The 16337-nt window shown below is 42.2% G+C and overlaps 1 non-coding gene across 1 annotated transcript; it reads left to right on the top strand.

Annotated features, from left to right (window-relative positions):
• The first annotated feature begins 15107 nt into the window (after positions 1-15107).
• Positions 15108-15182, top strand: trnai-aau (transfer RNA isoleucine (anticodon AAU)). The gene has a single exon. It is a non-coding gene; the product is annotated as a tRNA-Ile (tRNA).
• Positions 15183-16337: the final 1155 nt, after the last annotated feature.

A 16337-nucleotide genomic window follows, 5' to 3' on the forward strand; every position in this document is an offset into this window, starting at 1 on the left:
GATATGCTCAGTATCCGTCCATTCCATTCCTGTTTACAAATCTGTCAAGATAACTCTTTAACCGAGCCATTGGTTCCGCCTTCAACACTGCTCTGCATGTGCATTCCAGACACTAAGCACTCTCTCTCATCGCCATTCTTCTGAAACGCTCTCACCTTCAGACTTGTGTTCCAAGTAATTGTTATTTCATACTTGGGATTAAAAAATACCTGTACCTATCCATTAATCCAATCCTCGAAAAATTCTCTGTCCTTTTGCTTTTATCGAATTGCCAATCATCCTCCAAATTTAACTGATTTCAATTCCGGTTTATTTTTCAAATTTATGTTCAGAGCTAATACATTGCCAACCGGGCAATGTCCTGATAAACAAGCTATGCAGCCCCTCGAAATCTTTCACATCCCTCTGGTCATGTGACGACGAAAACTGTACACGACATGCGAAATGTGGCCGAACTAAATTTCTATAAATCGGTAACGTAACTTGCCAATTTTATATCGCCTCTGCCCCACGAATAAGGATTGGCATGACATCTACATTCTTGACGCCCTCACCTATTTCTGGTGCCACTTCCAGGAAACTGCAGACCTCTAAGCTACATCCCTTTGCAGGTTGTTGCAACGTTTGATGCAGTTTGCGGTTATTTATCTCCTGCGTTCGAGATCTCACTTAGGTCACCTCCAACTCCTCGTTTTTCCACGCTGGTCTCAAACACATTGACGTCCTGCCGTGTCCTTGGCAATGTTCGTGACATTTCTTAGCACCCACAAGCTTGATAAATTCTGTGTCTAATGACCCTCTCCAAAAACGACCTGATGAAGGAGCTGCATTCTCAAAGATAGTGCTTCCCACATTAGCTGCGTGTATAAATTTGAAATATAAGCATTGATTGCGTTCAGTGGATAGCAAACTTACATTCTTGTCCACATAATTTACAGGTATCCCAGCATTGATCCTTAAGGGACATACTTGCTAAGAGTTTTAGCCTGAAAATTATCTTTCCGTTTTAGTTTCAGTCTTCCATATCTCAGTCTTCTCTGAATCCACGTTAGTATCTCATCGTAGATCTCAAGTGACTTCACATTTTGTAGCAGGCTGACTTGAGGGGCTTTATAAAAAGTCTTCCAAAAGTCCATAGAAGCAACATATCTTGCTCGGTGCTCATTAATCATCTTTGACATTTTTTTCAAGAAAAAATAATTTCTGTTTGTGAGATACGACCTTCTCTCAACAAAGGCTATCTTTCTATGCCAAATAATGATGTGGACGCTCCAGTGCTGGACTGTCGTGGGCAAAGTAAAATGTCATACAACCATAATACCATATAATCCAACAGGTGTATTTGGAAGCACTGGCTCTCAGAGCCCTGCTTCTAAATCTGTTCGTTTTGGGATGGAATTATTAGACACACAATTTATCACAATAGATTACAGCATCATGGAACAGAGGTTATATATCTTGAACAGACCTGAATTGTTGTTAAGTCTTTCATGTAAAATAATGAAAGCTCTCCGAAAGCCACTGCTTCCAAATAAATCTGTTGAAGTATAACCTGGTGTGTGTGACTATTGCGATTGAGTTCATTTTCCGATTCTAAATGCGAGTTGCCCCTGTTACGAAGAAACGTCTGCCACAACTTTCTTGCTGTTGTAAGAGAATTAGTGGCCTGTAATTTCACGAATCTTTCCTGCTGAACATGTTACTAAAGTAAAGAAATATGTTCAATCTCCAGGCCTCTGGCAAGTCTTCTGTTGGAAAAGATGATGCACATACCTTGGGCAAGACGTTAACAATGTCCTCACTTGCATTCTACTCAGGTCTGTGATGTTTGTGATCAGTTCATGGGGACTTGTCTACCGTAAACACATTACAATGAAGTGAAGCCGGTGCACCCTGCATCTAGCAAGCTTGTGTCTTCACGTGTTTAAACTGTCTAATAAATATCATACAAACTAGGAATTACTGTAACTCAGAGTGGTCCATTTAGTCTCCCATGTGTGCATAAACTCTCCAACTGATCAATACCTCCAACTATTCTCTTGGTTTCCTCCCATATAACTGCACATTTCTTCATCTCAAATGTTAATCGAACTTTGTCTTGACTGTATGGATACCAGCTCCTTCCATGATATTCTTAGATCATGGATGAAAGGCATTGAGTACTCGCTGTGGAAAATATTTCTTGTGATAAAGATGTGTCAAACATGAAACTTCTCAACAACTGAATAGCAAAACCTATGTCAATGGATTTGTTCCTGGGAGAAAGTAGATTCGTGCAAATTGACCGAAAGAGCAGAAGCTGGAAACGATAGCACACAATGATCTCAATGAGAGACTGGAGCAAAAAATCTAGTGAGAACAATTACCGAGAAATGACGAATCAATATTATATGCGAGGATGAGTAACTATTTATGAAGGTTGAAAATCACTTATTTCATTTTGTCATCTCTATCTTCATTAAAAGCTCTACGCTGACTACATTTGACAATCGATTGTCCTTACATTTCTAAAAAATAAAGAAAGCGCACCAAATCAGTGTGTTCTGTTTATGACTGATACCTTTTATTGGAATTGTCTGCCCTCCCTCCACGCACATGATATATCCTGCGCTGTCAGCTGCATGAAGCTCAGATTGGCTACAGTGTGGAAACTGGCCATTAACCCAACTTAGAGCGTTTCCCATAATACCAAACCCTCTCTTTGAAAAGCATCCGACTCCGATTCACCCGCAAACTATCCCTGTAACCCTATACTTCCTTTGGCGAGCCTATATATTGAATGATACTTTGGCAATTTAACATGACCAAGCCACGAATTCTGCAGTTTTTTTGGACTGCGACAGCAAAATGGAGCACACGAAAAAAAAACACACGCAGACATGGGGAGAAGGAAAATACTCCACACCAGTCGTTTGCAGCGAGTCATGAAGCCAGATCATGGCGCCTTAATGCCACAGTGTTAATCAAGGAGCCGCAGCGCCACCCAAGTGTATATGACCGAGAAAAAAAAGCTGATGTCTCCAGAATGCCATCAGAGCAATCAACTTCTCACATTTCCTCTAATTTTCAATCTTGTAGTCGATATGTCGAGATTATCACTTCTGTATATTCAATTGTATTAATGGTTTTCTAGGCAAGACAGTAAATTCACTTGAACATATTTTTTTCTGAAGTACACCAATTAACTGAGTGACTTTGGCAAAATATTTTGTTCACGGATCTAACCTGATTGTGCCTACAAAATAACTATTTTCAAAGCAACAACGTATTTCCCGACATATTGCACTTCAAATATTTCCAAAATATTCGACAGATATAAAAGTTGTAAGACATGATTATGATGTTTACTATTTCTCGTTTTCTATATAGACGCAGATATTTCCAACTCTGCAGAGCCCGTGTAGATCTTTACACTTATGTAGGATGGACTGATTATCGACAGTCCCTCTGCACCTTCCATAATGACTTCCTTGATCAAACTGAATAAATCCTAACCCCACTCATTACAACAATTCACGGGATTGGGTGATAGAGCAGTCCAGACCCACATTAAACGTGCCAAGAATGTAGCCCAGACCCTATCCTTTCTGATTGTTTTAAACATATGTAGAGTGGATATTCCAGGCGTGATGCAGCTTGCGAAACCACTCAGTTTTAATAAAAACAGTATCTATTTCGAGACTACCATTTGAAAAACAAGCGAAAAAAGTACTGTATTTAGAATAACTGAGCCTATCTGGAATCCCCATCGAATCTATTAGAACTTAATGATAATGTTGCAAAATTCACCTAAATATACCATTGGTCAAGAAAAAGGTAAAACCAAACGTAGATTCTTACAGGAGAGACGTCACAGGAAGAGAGAGAATGGACAGATTAGAACTGCTTCTTTCTTTAGCCAGCAGTTTCTCTGGGTTTGCTTCTGAAACTGGATCAAACAGAACAGCTGGACAAACCCAAAACAACTGAATTTTGAACTGCGGGAAGAGGCCACTCCCTTTCCTTTGAACAACTGCTTTAGAAAACCAACTCAACAATTATTCCAGTCATATCCGAACCTCAACCTTTATGACTCCTGTGAATATAACCAACGGCAGCACTTCTGTGAGAAAGGAATAGCATTGTCACCATAGAAAGCTTTTGAATTGAAAAGGGTTCTTTGAAGCTGTTCCTACAGTTAAAGGAGTTAATGCCAAATTCCAAGGATCCTAATTCTCTCATTGGAGGGATTTCATCTTCTCTTAAGAAGAGACATCTTTCGCAATCTTAAAGTAACAGCGCGAGCATCACGTGCGACATGATAAGGAATCATCAGTTGCACAGAAAGGGAGATCAAGACCAGTATCAGACAGCAACAGATTGGAAATTTAAACCAATGGATCAAAGTTTGTCTTTGGGACTTTACCAGCTTTCCCAAAATTGGCCATTGTTAACAATGCAGATATAGTTTGTATTTCGGGTGATTCAAGCTGGTTACTATCCTATCCTCACTATTGTTTGTCTTCCTGGTAAGTAACTCCATCTGACTGTTAAGTCAATAAGATGTTTAACTATATTAATGTCCTCGTTATTAAAACTCGGAAAACATCGAAACAGTTAACATAATTTCATCCTGCAAACCCCGTTCTTTATTAAGCACGTGCAACTCCATTATCTGAAAAGGAATCTAACCACTAAAAGCGATTGGTGATATTGCTCTCAACTGAACGCATTTTTGTCACCAAATCGTTCCCTGCCCCGATCCCGTTAACTGCCTCCTCTGCATTATCGCAAGTTTGAAATTCGACGTCACTCCAGCTGCTGAATAAATCTTCTTTTCTCTCGTTGTTGAGTCCAGAGAGAACAGATAAAAATTTTGGACTGCTAGTGTTGTCCACCAGCTATGAGGAAAGCCAACTAAAACGATACATGAGTCCATGTCTTCTGGCATTAGCATCCTATTAGAAAAAAAAACAATTCCACTTCCATGCACATCGAATTCTCTGCCGGAAGTTTCTCCTTTTTTATGCGGTGTGCGAGTCTGCCGCCGAACCTTTTTTCTTAGCTTTGCAAGCAACCATTTTCAGACATTAGGAACTCTCGTCTAAAGAAATTGATGCGAGCTACACTGCTAAGCACTTATTTGGAGGAATAAACTGTCCATTTTGCAGGGTGAGGGGAGAAATTGACAATGTATCTTCAGAACAGAAGATGCAAAAAAAGAGCCAAGATAGAGGAAGGGATGGTTCTAATAATTATCCAGATAGTATCCCATGCATTGCTGCAACTGATATCCTTCTCTCATTGGAAATTTCGTGGCATGCTATGAATGGTCCCCTGCATTGGAATAGAGCTATTATATAGATTCAATGCAGGTTTGGAAAATAACCAACAAATTGAGCAAACAATACAACTGGTACGATCTTTCTGGTAAAACGGAGGAGGAGGAGGAGAAAATTTGATTGCTGCTGTAATCTATTTTTTCCCAAGAAAACTTTTCGAATATATCCGTAACCCGAGAGTTCTGTGAAATCCACGTACACCACATCAACCAGTGTACTGTCATCTACCTGTATGATCACTTTGTCAAAAAAACTCAATAAGATTCGTTAGGCACGAGCTACCCTTCACAAAACAGTGCTAACTGTCCCTGATCAGATTATTATTTTCTGGATGGTTATAAATCCTAACTCTTTTCACCTTTTCCAACACTTTACCAACAACTGAAGTGAGACTCACTGGTCTGTAATTACCAGGGTTGTCGCTACGACCGTTTTTGAACAAGGGAACCACATTTGCTCTCCTCCAGTCCTCAAGCACTATTCCTGTAGACAATGATGATTTGAAGATCATTGCCAAAGGCTCGACAATCGCTTCCCTTGCTTCAGATACCATGCGGTCCAGGGACTTGTCTATTTTCACACTCTGCACTATTTCTAATACCTCTTCCTTGTGAAACTCAATCTCTTCTTGTCTAGATGCAAGTATCTCTGTATCTTTGTCGCCAACATTTTCATTTTCTATAGTGAGCACTGTCAAAAAATATGTATTTAGTGCTTTCTCTATCTCCTCTGACTCCACACACAACTTCCCACTATTATCCTTGATTGGCCCTAATTTAGCTCTCGTCATTCTTTTATTCCTGACATACCCATGGAAAGTCTTAGTGTTAACCCTGATCCTATCAGCCAACAACTTCTCATGTCTCCTCCTGGCTCTTCTGACCTCTCTTTTTAGGTCATTCTTGACTTCCTTGTAAACCTCAAGCGCCCTAACTGATTTTCCATAATTTGTCCTAACATAAGCCTTCTTCTTCTTCTTCTTGACCAGGGATTCCACTTCCTTCGGAAACCACTGCGCATGCGTTCTATATCTTCCTCCCAGCCTGACAGATTCATACTTATCGAGAACACACAAGAGCTTTTCCTTGAATAAGCTCCCCTGCAGTTTCCTTCCCCATTCTACGCTTCCGAAATCTTTCCTAATTTCATCGTAATTTCCCATTCCCAGCCGTAACTCTTGCTCGGTGGACAGCACCTATACCTTTCCATCACTAAAGTAAATCTAACAAAATTGTGATCGATGGCTCTAAAGTGCTCGCCTACTTCCAAATCTAACACCTGGCCAGGCTCATTTTCAGAACGAAATCTAAAGTGGCTTCTCCCCTTGGACGCCTGCCTGCATACTGTGTCAGGAAGCCCTCCTACACACACTGGACAAAAACTGACCCACTTATAGTACTCGTACTGTTGTGATCCCAGTCAATATTTGTAAAGTTGAAGTCCCCCATGATAACTACCCTGCTTCTCTCACTCCTATCGAGAATCATCTTTGCTATCCTTTCTACTACATCTCTGAGACTATTCAGAGGCCAATAGTAAACTCCCAGCATATCCTTTCCTGTTTCTAACCTAAACCCATAGTACATCATTTAACGAGTTCCCAAACATCCTTTCTACAACTTTAATATTATCCCTGATTAATAAAGCCACATCTCCCCCTCTTTTATCATCTTCTCTGTTCTTACTGAAACATCAGAGTTCCGGAACCTGCAACAGCCATTCCTGTCCCTGCTCTATCCATGTCTCCATAAGGGCCACACCATCGAAGTCCCAGGTACCAACCCACTCTGCCAGTTCACCCACTTTATTTGATCCTCCTCGCGTTGAAGTTCAAATCAGGTTCTCGCTTTCCAGTATCAAATACTTGATTTGGGAACCCCCTACTCTCATCCTCTTCTTTACCTGTCCTACAAATTTTGTTCCCAACCCCCTGCTGTATTAGTGTAAATCCACCTTAATAGCTTTAGGATCATAGAGTCATAGAGATATACAGCACGGAAACAGACCCTTCGGTCTAACCCGTCCATGCCTACCAGAACCCAAACTAGTCCCACCTGCCAGCATCCGGCCCATATCCCTCCAAACACTTCCTCCTCATATATTCATCCAATTGTCTCTTAAATGTTGTAATTGTACCAGCCTCCACCACATCCTCTGGCTGCTCATTCCACACACGTACCACCCTCTGCGTGAAACATTTGCTTCTTATTTCTCTTTAATATCTTTCCCCTCTGACCCTAAAACTATGCCCTCTAGTTCTGGACTCCCCGACTCCAGGGAAAAGACTTTGTCTATTTATCCTGCACATGCCCCTAATAATTTTGTAAACCTCTCTAAGCTCACCCCTTCAGCCTGCGACGCTCCAGGGAAAACAGTCTCACACTGTTCAGCCTCTCTCTGTAGCTCAGATCCTCCAACCCTGGCAACATCCTTGGAATTCATTTCTGAACACTTTCAAGTTTCAAAACATCTTTCCGATAGGAAGGAGACCAGAATTGCACGCAATATTCCAACAATGGCCTAACCAATGTCCTGTACAGCCGCAACGTGACCTCCCAACTCCTGTACTCAACACTCTGACTAATAACGGAAAGCATACCAAACGGCTTCTTCACTATCTTATCTAGCTGCGACTCCACTTTCGAGGAGCTATAAACCTGCAGTCCAAGGTCTTTTTGTTCAGAAACATTCCCTAGGACCTTACCATTAAATGTACAAGTGACACTAACGTTTGCTTTCCAGATTGCAGCAGCTCGCATTTATCTGAATTAAACTCCATCGGCCACTTCTCAGACCTTTGGCCCAACTGGTGCAGATCCTGTTGTAATCTGAGTTAACCCTCTTCGCTCAGAGAAAGTGAGGACTGCAGATACTGGAGTTCAGAGCTGAACAATGTGTTGCTGGAAGAGCGAAGCAGATCAGGCAGCATCCAAGGAGCAGGAGAATAGACGTTTCGGGCATAGCCCTCTTCGTTGTCTACTACACTTCCCATTTTGGTGTCATCTGCAAACTTACTAACTGCACCTCTTATGCTCGCATCCAAATCATTTATGTAAATGACATAAAGTAGAGGGCCCAGCACTGATCCTGTGGCACTCCACTGGTCACGGGCCACCAGTCTGAAAAACAACTCTCCATCAACACCACCTGTCTTCTACCTTTGAGCCAGTTCTGTATCAAAATGGCTAGTTCTCCCTGTACTCCATGAGATCTAACCTTGCTAACGATGTCTCCAGTTGGGAACCCTGTCGAACGCCTTATTGAACTCCATATATATCACATCGACTGCTCTGCCCATCGTCAATAATCTTTCTTACTTCTTCAAAAAACTCAATCAAGTTTGTGAGACATGAATTTTCACGCACAAAGCCATGTTGACTATGCCGAACCATTCCTTGCCTTTTCAAATGCATGTACATCCTGTCCCTCAAGATTCCCTCCAACAACTTGCCCACCACTGAGATCAGGCTCATCGGTCTATAGTTCCTTGGATTGTCTTTACCGCCCTTCTTAAACATTGGCACCATGATTGCCAACCTCCTATCTTCTGGTACCTCACCTGTGACTATTGATGATACAAATATCTCTGCAAGAGTCCCCACAATCACTTCTCTAGATTCCCTCAAAATTGTCGGGTACACCTGATCTGGTCCTGGGGTTTATCCACCTTTAACCTTTTCAAGACATCCAGCACTTCCTCCTCTGTAATCTGGACATTTTGCAAGATGTCACCATCTATTTCCCTATTTCCTATCCAGGATATCGGTACCTCTCTGGTTTAGATGAAGACCATCCAACTTGTAGAGGTCCCACCTTTCCCAGAAAGAGCTCAAATTATTCAAAAACCCGAAACCCTCTCTCCTGCTCCATACCTGTCACCACGTGTTCAACTCCTTTCTCTCCCTATTCCTCACCTCACTAGCATGGAGCACGGGCAGCAAACCAGACAAAACAACTCCGTTTTTCCGAGCTCTAAGCTTCCATCGTAGCTCCCTGAATTTCTGCCTCAAGTCCCCGTCTCTCTTCAGACCTATGTCGTTGGTGCCAATGTGGACCACGGCTTGGGGCTGCTCCCCATCCCCCCAGAGACATCATGGACCCTGGTATCCGGGAGACAAAACACCAACCATGAGACTCTCTCGTGCCCACAGAACTTCCTATCTGTTCCCCTAACTGTCGAGCCCCCAATGACTTATGCTCTGCTCCTCTTCCCCCTTCTCTTCCGAGCAGTAGGTGCCCCACTGCTTTCTCCTGGTAAGTCATCCCCCCCAAAATGTATCCAAAACAGTATACTTATTGTTGAGGGGAATGGCCACAGCGGATCCCTGCACCACCTGCCGGTTCCCTTTCTGTCCCCTAACTGTCACCCATCCGTCTTTTTCTTTTATGTGGAAGTGACGACCTCTCTGTAAGTCCTGTCAATAACCCTCTCTGCCTCCCGAATGATCCGAAGTTCATCCAACTCCAGCTCCAGTTCCCCAACGAGGTTTTCGAGGAGCTGGTGTTGGGTGCACTTCCCACAGATGTAGTCAGCAGGGACACTTGTGGTGACCCTTACTTACCACATCCTGCAGGAGGAGCATTCCACTGCCCTAAACTCCATTCCCACTATTTTAACTCCTGAAGTGACGACTGAAAAAAAAGGATTAGGAAAGAAACTACTTACCTTACCTTGTCAATCTGGCGCCCACAACTTTTTTATCGGTTAGAGGAGGAGGATGTGTGGGAGACATGACCGAGTAATGTCTCAGTAACGCAACCACGCAAATACAAACTGTTCTACTTACCCTTCCCAAAGTCTTTGCTCGCTCCTCCCTTGCTGGCCTGAAGGTAAGAAGTTTAAATATAATTACCAGCCTTCCCGACAATCACCTGTCACCAACGTCACCTCGTCCTGGCTCCTGCTTCTCGCTGCTCCGAAGTGGACCGTTGGCCTTAAGCTAATCTTCTTATTCATCACATCATTCAGCACTGACAAACGGACCCCACCACCAGCAGTAAAGTTCCCTTCCCACCGTTGTCAACTTTCCGGAAAGACTATTTCCTCTGCGACAACCTGTTCACATCCAAAGAATGAGCATGAATGAATTGTGCGGCATGAAATGAATGGCATACTCCTGCTTCATTTCCGTATTTTCTTGATCAGCTATCACTCATTCAGCAGTTGATTTCCTGGAGGCTACGCTGTTAAATGTTGCATACAGGGTGATCAGTTTGTTTGTTCAACTAAGCCTGGCCAATGATAGATGCTCCGTACACAATGAATCTTGGTTTATGGTAGAACCGACAAATGAAGCAAAACTTGCAGAGGGAATAAGCTGTATAAAGCGGGGCCTGTCAGATGTTCGCCAGCCAACCCGTGTTTCCATCGCACAGTTTCTGAGTCTACAGGCCACGGTACATGACAGTCTTTCGGGACTCTCGAAACTTATCTCCTGTTTCGATCCACAGGTTTGAAATCTGAAATGCTCTCCCATTGCACCTGGGAAGCAGATTCCAAGTGCTGAATAAAACAGAGGAATGTATGATTTTGGAACAGGAGTAGGTAACTTGACGATTCGATGAAGTTCTTCCAATGATTTAGACCATGGCTGATCTATTTGTGATCTCATCCGTACATTTCTGTCTTTCCATGTCATCCATCATTCGCTCATCTGTCAAAAATCTAACCGAGCCTCAAAATAAATTAAAGACACAGAAGGCGTGAAGTTGTTTGACACACAATTCTCCATTCTGGTGATCATTACTAAGTCTTCAAAACTGCCTGGCTGATTTTTGGAATAATTACTCTTTCACTCATCCACAGGTCACAGAAAATCTTTAATGTCACCAGTTCTTTGACATAGCCACAAAGTTGAACGGAAGCCGTTACAAAAACAGAACCCTAGCCTGATCTGTGGAGAGAATGCAGATTGAAACGTTCAGGTTCAGAGACTCGTGTTCAGAAGAGCATCGTGTTATGGTCAACTATTTAACTGTGCCAGGTTCAGCGTAAAGAACAAACCAACCTGGGTTCTTTAGTCAGCAGTAAGTAATGTTTCTTTTTTCAAAGATCACTTTCTGCAACAACGGTTCAAAGACATCGGACGAACATTATAGAATATGCAATGATGCTCAATTATGTACAATTTGATAAAATGGTGACACATGTGTACACAGTGACACGACACAGAGAGACACGCTGACACAGGCACACTCACTCACCCGCTTATATTTGAATACATACTAAACACAGACACACACGCAAAAAGACACACTGCCATAGAGACACACCCATGCATACAGACACACACAAACCCATTCCCACATTTAGATGGCCAGATTAAGAAATCCGGACGCAATGACTCATACAGGCACCCTGGAACGAACACACACACAGGTACACAACACAAACAAACACACACACATTCTCGCAAGCATTTATACACACACACACGTGTCAGTACAAGCACAAAAATAAAAATTTCACACAGCGATTACTTGGAAACACTTTGTCGAACGAACAGACAAAGTACTAACAAAACGAAAAATCACTGATTGTGACGAATGCCATTACAAAGTTCTTCATACCATGCAATCGTCTGCCTTTGGAGGTTCATTCTCGTGCATCCACATTTGATTCACTTCCCCTTTGCTATATACAGTGAAAAGATGCCAATGTAACATCCATAGGACTTATCAAGGACGAAAAGATTTTCACAAAGCAGAGAGAAAAATAAATGAATTTCAACAATGTTATATTCTGAACAAAGAAGTTACGTGTTGTATTCCTTAAAATCATGCGCCATCTATGAATCCACAATCGGATATTCCCCATTCATTGATCCGTGAACATTGCAAAACGTTGGGAAAGCATCATTAGAGAAAATGCTTTCTGTTGCACGGTATTGAAAGCTGAGCAATTTCTCTGTCAAACCATTTGGCGTACTCTCAAACCCTTTGATGGCAGTTTAGGATGCATATTGTCAAATTATTTTATTTCACTTGCAGCATTAAGTGCATTTTAATTTTATCTGATGTCTCAGGTATGGTATCCTTGGAGCAGGTGTTGTCTCCACATATCTTGAGACTGTACATAAATTCAATCTCCAGTGACATAAGTGAGACCAGCGCTTGCATCATTTTCCAGTCCCAAGATTACTGTATGTTTTTGAGACATTTGGAAAATCCTGCTTGTTCCACGACAGAAATTAATCTCTGAGACAAAACTTGTGACACTTCGGAACAGCGCATGAATTACTGTCGCACAATTAGGCATTAGCTATCGAGATTGCCACCGTCAGTGCCATTATCATCGGTGCATTCCAATTGGAACATTACGGTGTGCTGAAACTGCTGGGAAATTAAAACTTTGAAAGTGAGAGAGTGGGGAGCGCGAGAAAGATAGACAATCAAGAAATACGAGGTAGAGAGCAGTGAAAAACACAAATAAAAATGATAAATAAAATAATTGAAATAAAATTACCTGATGTTGTTTTATTTCAACAACTTCAGACAATTGTACTTCATTTATTTTATTTATCTTTTTTTATCATTTCACCTGCACTATCATAGAGCCATTAGATATGGACAGCACTGAAAACACAGTCTTCGGTCGAACACGTCCATTCCGAAAGGATGTCCTCAACTGATCCAGCCACGATTGCATGCACTTGACCCATTTCTCTCTAAACCATTCCTATTCAAATACACGTCCAGATTCCTGAAAAGTATTGAACATCAACTCGCTGGTCCATGCCGGATCTCAGCTGCGTTGCTGTATTTCCAAACAACGTGCTCCACGAAACCACGATGCAGGAAGCCTCACCTGCGCAATAAAACATTTGACAGGGTTAGACGCACGATTTGATCGCCGTACCCGTGATGACTGGTGGATGTAGTCTGCAGCAAATCAATCAGTCTCAATTGTTTTCACAATCAAATGCAAAACATGAAATATATGCAGTATTAAGCAGACCTGGCACAGTCTCGGAGGAGAACCAGAGTTCAGGCTTCAATTCAAATCAAAGATTCGTTCATGTTATTTTCCTGGATCTCTGTTAATACTTGTCACACGACTTCCAGAGGGAATTCACCCTCACGCTTGCTCACCTCTTATGCACCGACACTGGAGTTATCATATCACCAGCAACATCATAGAGCCATTAATAAAAGCAAATTACTGCGGATTCTGGAATCTGAAACGAAAAGGCAAAAGGTTGGAAAATCTCAGCAGGTCTGGCACCATCTGCACGGATAGAGCTGACGTTTCGAATCGAACTGACGCTTTGTTAAAGATAAAAAAGGGGGATAATAAGGAAGCTATTTATACCAGGCTGACAGAAGGTGAGTCAAGCCTCAGATGCAAAGGTGATAATGATAGTGCATGGAGAGATTAATGGGAGATTAGGAGCCGTGAATGAGACAAGCTGAAGACAGTGCTATGTGACAAAATATGTGGGGGATGGGTGAAGCAGAGACAAAATGGAAACAGGGGAGAAGGGTCGCAAAGCGGGAAGAGGAGAGGAAAAAGGTATTGAGAGAGTGGGGAGCGAGAGAAAGAGAGACAATCAAGAAATAAGAGGTACAGAACAGTGAAAAAAACACAACTGAAAAAGATAAATAAAATAATTGAAATAAAATTTCGTGAAGTAATTTGAATTCAACAACTTCAGACAATTTTACTTCATTTATTTTATTTATCTTTTTTACCATTTCACCTGCACTATCATAGAGCCATTAGATATGGACAGCACTGAAAACACATTCTTCGGTCGAACTCGTCCATTCCGAACACATGTCCTCAACTGATCCAGCCGCGATTGCATGCACTTGACCCATTTCTCTCGAAACCCTTTCTATTCAAATACACGTCCAGATTCCTTAAAAGTATTGGAATGATACCATCCATCACCAAATCGTCTGGCAAGTTATTCCAAAACGCACCACCTTCTGCGTGCACCGTTGGCCCTCACTGCCTTTCGAATTCTCACACGCCCATACTCCCAGATTTATACCCTCTCGTTTTGCACTGCCACATCTGAGCGAAAGGAACTTGTCTATTTACCCGATTCATGCCCCTCATGATTGGAAAACCTCCGTAAGATCAGCTCCCAGCCTCTGACGCGCCAGTCAAAATAGTGAGTGAGTGTTCAGCCTGTAAACGGTTGCACCTTTTCCATTTTCAAATGTAGGATGTATCATGCTGTCTGAAGCAATCATCTTCGCAGCTGATCTGTCGCTAATAAACGCTGAAGGAAGGCGTGATAACTTGCAATATATGCTGTCAAACGAAGATTGCACAAGCAACATGAGTCCTTGAGCAAAACGTACAATTGACTTCTGAGCAGTTGCTGACACCAAAGCAACTGCGTCGTTCGGGAGCAGAAAGAATCCCACTGTTAGATTACAATTCAAATGCATTTGTCATAGGGTTCGTAGCAGTTTATCAGCAGCACATAACCCTGACTCCAAAGGTCTGTGAGTATCCAGAAGAACATTGTGCGACCGTTGAAACTACGTTTCTCCAGACGATATTTGTCAACATGACAAGCTGCAGCTGAGCTGGTGGCATCGCGATTGAAATTGCATGCGTCCGGACATTGTGCTTAATTTTGGATATCAGAGCAAATGGTTAACTCGAATATACACGTTCGGAAAAGTAAATGCTTTTTTTGTTGAAAAGCTTTGCAACAAAAGGAAACACTTCAGACTGTCGTGCGATCGATGTGAAGCAGAAAATGAACAGCCGCCGTGGTTTTGAGCTCTGGCAATATAGGCATTTGCTTTCGAGCAGAAAGCAGAATTGGTCGGTTAGCTCAGCTGGTTAGAGCGTGGTGCTAATGACGCCAAGGTCGTGGGTTCAATCCCCACACTGCACCATGCGAAGCGATGGCGTGGTAAGCGGTGCGGTGTCAGGGATCGGTGACATTTTACTTTCACTGTCTGCAAGAACTTGTCACATGATCGCTTGAGATGTGTCTTCGTTCGAAAGCCGACCATCGCTGTCATGAACATCAACTCGCTGGTCGATGCAGGATCTCAGCTGCGTTGCTGTATTTCCAAACAACGTGCTCCACGAATCCAAGATGCAGGAAGCCTCACCTGCGCAATAAAACATTTGACAGGGTTAGACACACGACTTGATCGCCGTACCCGTGATGATTGGTGGATGTTGTCTGCAGCAAATCAATCAGTCTCAATTGTGTCCACAATCAAATGCAAAACATGAAATATATGCAGTTTAAGCAGACCAGGCACAGTCTCGGAGGAGAACCAGAGTTCAGGCTTCAATTCTCTACATATGTACCTATACACGGTGAGTTTACCAACAATTTCTGTTTTAATTTTAGTTTGTCCTACACGTTTCTCCTGCAGATGCCTGAAACAATGAGTTTCTTGTGCATGAAACAATTAAGATTCTGCAATTGGTGACTGTAGCGTTAACATTGCACGATGGAGTTTTTTGCAGAAGGACTTAGTCATGCCATTCCTTGTGTGTCTTACATCTGGAATGACAACCACGAACAGCTGATAATGTCAACATTTAATTCTGATCAGGTTTTGCAATTTCTGTCCTCAAAATGTTAAAATATTAACGTTCTAATATCAAAACCAGACTATAAATATTTTATTGATCCAGTCTTTTATTTTCTCGTTGACCTAACAATGCGATTAAAAGTCATCACGCTGACATCATCACCTTCTGAAGGTCAGCACTGAAAATTAATGCTAATCCCTCAATATTTACACCCGTTGAGTGAATCATAATGAAATAACCTTCACGCGTACCAGTATTGCTGCCTGACCTATAGAATGTTATTCGAATTTTCTGTTGTCCATTCAGATTAGGACCATCCAGACTTTTCAGCTTCATGCAGAGTTCAAACGCTTCAGGTTGTAATCAGTGACTGTTTCCACGGATATCGTTGTCAGAAAGTGCATCAAAATGGCAACATTGAGTTGGAAATGTGTAGCCAATGCTGATGTGAAACTGACAAAGGTCGATGCCTTCTTAAACCAGAGGAGCCTTACTCA

The sequence above is a fragment of the Chiloscyllium punctatum genome, chromosome 43 (assembly GCF_047496795.1).
Source record: "Chiloscyllium punctatum isolate Juve2018m chromosome 43, sChiPun1.3, whole genome shotgun sequence".
Lineage (NCBI taxonomy): Eukaryota > Metazoa > Chordata > Chondrichthyes > Orectolobiformes > Hemiscylliidae > Chiloscyllium > Chiloscyllium punctatum.